The sequence below is a fragment of the Pygoscelis adeliae genome, unplaced genomic scaffold, assembly GCF_000699105.1.
Source record: "Pygoscelis adeliae isolate BGI_AS28 unplaced genomic scaffold, ASM69910v1 Scaffold472, whole genome shotgun sequence".
NCBI classification, from domain to species: Eukaryota; Metazoa; Chordata; class Aves; order Sphenisciformes; family Spheniscidae; genus Pygoscelis; species Pygoscelis adeliae.
The window spans coordinates 268,571-272,029 of record NW_008824239.1 but is presented as its reverse complement, the minus strand read 5'-3'; positions in this window follow the sequence as shown (position 1 = coordinate 272,029).

Below are 3,459 nucleotides of genomic sequence, written 5' to 3'. Positions count from 1 at the left end.
GCCAACGGGCCACCGAGGCCACCACGTCCCTGTGGCTGAGCAGGCAGTGGAGGCAGGATGCAGCCCGTGGAGACGGGGAGGAAAAGGCACCTGGGGCCGGGGGGGGATGGGGACTGGAGAAGAGGGACCCCACGCTGGGGTCACAACCCCAGCTCCTTTTCGGGGGGGGGTCTCATCTAGGCTGCCCACGCTGCCACAGGTACGGGGAGTTGGGATAACGCTGTGCCCGCCCAGCTGCGTCTCTGCTCCTCCATCAGACCCTCTATGCCAAGGATGATCCTAATCCCGGACACGGTGGGGAGACGCAGCGGAGTCTGGGGTCCAGCGGGCTCATCCCAGCGGATTTCGAATCAGGGATAATGATAACCGCTGGGCAAGTAGCCATCGCCAAGGGACCCTGGTGTCTGGACTACCAGGGGGGCTCGTGTCGTAGCCCGCACCACCCTGAGCTCCCCGCAAAGCTGATTGCTGGGGGACGGACAAGCAGGGCGACTTTTCCCAGGTCCCATGGGTGCCCACGGCGGCTGCAGGCTGCACCCTGGGTAATTCGGAGCCGGCGGGGGATTAGGGCTCTGCTGCCAGCTGTCAGGTTAGCCCGTGATGGATGGTGGCGGCTGGGAGGCACACAAAGGCGATGCTGTGTGAGCCCTGGGCAGAACGTGCTGCGATCCGTCACGGGGTGACCTTCCCCTGGCTGGCGGAGGCCTCGTGGGGACGGCTCACCCCATCACAGCCGGCGGGGACGGGCAGCCACGAGGCCTGAGCTAAAAATACCCATCCATTGAGAAAATCTCAGCGAGAAGGGTTTGTCTCTGCTCCTCTGGGGCAGCTTCCCAAGCCAGTGGCCAGGTCCACAACGCGGCGGCGTGGAGAGACACCCAGGGGCTGCCCCGGCTGTTTTGCTTTCTGACCATGGCCGATGGTCTTGATGTGATGAGTTTTGGGGAAGCCCATAAGCACGTTGCAGCCCGGCGCACAACCCTGCCTGGTGCACAGAGCTGCACACACCCAGTGCATGTCCGTGCCTGGTGCACGGAGCTGCACATACCTGGTGCATGTCTCTGCCTGGTGCATGGAGCTGCTTGCACTGGTTGCACATCCCTGCCCGGTGCACAGAGCTGCATGGTCCCCGCACTGGAGCAGCGATTGTGGGGATAGTGCTGGTTGGCTCCTTCCATCGGAAAGGGCTGAAAAAACAGCAGGTTTCAGGGGCTGGTGAAGCGAGCCGGGTGGTGGAGGCAGCATCTACACCCCCGGGGTGCGGGCACCATCCCACTGGTGGGGAAAGAGAGGCCGGGGTTGGCCAGGACCCAGTAAAGAGATCGTCCTGCTGGGATTTCAGCACAGGAAAGGGGTCCCATCAAAATGCTGTTTCAAATGGGACCCACCTTCCCGTCCCCCCTGGGCACCCCGCTGCCCCGCGTCCCCTCTCGCTTTCCAGGCTTGCCGACATCCCTTCCTGCCGCGGTGACAAGTCGTAACATATTTGGGAGCAGCTGCAGGCGGCGGGGAGATGCTTGGCCCTCTCCCCGCTCCTGGCTGAGGAATGCGGAGCAGACCTCTCCTCCGACACCCGGGATTTCCGACGTGCCTGCTCGCCGGAGATTTGGGACGGCGACAGCTGCTCGGCCGCAATGGGGCCATGGCAGAACCTGCCCCTTCAACCCAGTCCCCGCCAGCCCGTACCTTGCACAGCCATGTCTCAGCCTGCCGGGGATTCGGGATTGGTTTTAGGTCCAGCCCATGGGGAGCAATGGGAGACGGTGTCCTGCTGTCTGTCCCTGGCTGGGACGGGAGCAGTGGTGGCAGGGCCAGCCAGCAGCACCTTCCTCACCCCTGTGTGCCAGCTCGCCCAGTTTGCGTTCGCTAGTGGGTTGGGAGGGTGGTGGGATGGGGCTGCTCATGCCCCTGCAGCACCATGTCCTCACGGGGCTTGGCATCCTTGGCCCCACCTTGCCTCTCATCCCCGTGACCCCAGGCACCAGCCTCCGTGCCTCAGTTTCCCCATCAGGAAATCAGGGATAACGATGGAGGTATAAAGTCCGGCTGGACAACGGTTGCATTTTGGTTATGAACTGTCTTTAGAGGTTTGACCTGGGATGGGGGGGGTGGGCTATCAACAGAGAGGTGCTGGTGGCTGAGCAGCCCCCAGTCCACTGGATGAGGACAATACCGGGTGCCCCAACATGCCAATGCACTGGATCCCAATCTGGGGATATTAGCGGGCGCCCTGACCCACAGCCTGTTGGATCCCAGTTCAGGAACCATCCTGCGTGCCCTGACCCACCAGTTGCTGGGATCCCAGTCTGGGGACCAAACCAGGTGCCCCAACACACCAGTCTGCTAGCTCCCAGTCCAGGGACCATACTGGGCGCCCTGACCCCCCCCTGCCTGCCTGCACTCATCGGATGATGCTCTGCCCCACTACCAGCACTAAGCCTCCTGCATTTCTTCCCAGCCATGACCTCCCTTGCTCCATGACCCCATGGCCTGGACACGGCCCTTCCCCAGCCCCAGATTGCAGCCAGAGGAGGGATTGACCCAGCAGGACCCCCGCTAGCAAACCCCGCTGTGGGCTCTCCCATCCGGAGTCCGCCCATGCCAGGGGTGTCCTCGGCACGCGTGAGGCTGTTCCTCCATCCCCTGCATGGTGGCACCGGCTGGGCTGTCCCCACATGTGTCGCAGAGGGACCGGGGCGGGGAACTTGGGTTGTCAACAAGGGGCTGTTTTCCCCGGGGTGGGAGAGTCTGGCTGGGGCGAGCTGGAGGACAGGTGGGTGTTTGGAGGAAGACCCATGAATGCGAAGGATTCAGCCACGACATATGGTGGCTATTCGACCCCTCGAGAGGGACAGCTGTCTGGGCCAGGGGGATGGCACAAGGCCCGGGGATGGGACCTGGGGACAGTGGTGTCCCTCGGCAGGGGACAGCCCTGAGACGGGACGCCTGGAGCCACGCGGGGACCATGGAGGGGGCAGGGAGGAAGCCAGGTGTCTGCAAGGCAGGTCTCCTGGGTGGGTGACCATTGTCTTGTCTCCATGGTGGGCACGATCCTGCTGGGGCTCATCCAGCCCCCATGGCCCAACCTGGGGCTGATGCTGTGGGATCGCGGGGCTTTCAGGACATAGAATGGTGACTCCTGCATTTTTCTGCCCCCACCCCATGGGACAGTAAATGTCAACACAAGGAGGGGTGACCCCCTCCATGTAGGACACCCCGTGGTAACTCAGACTGCCGGGGAGGGAGGGCCGTGGGGATTTCGTGGCTCTGGGGTGGGGTTCCCAAGGGGAGAATGGATGGCAGACCCTCCCCATGACATGCCAGCAGTGATCCCAAAAAAGCCAGTCCCCAAGGAGGGGCACCCAGCCCTTCCGGAGGGGCCTCACCCCACAAATTCCCATCACGGGGAGAGGCTGCTGGCTCAACCCACCCCATGAGCACCCAGGCTCGGTGCCCGCC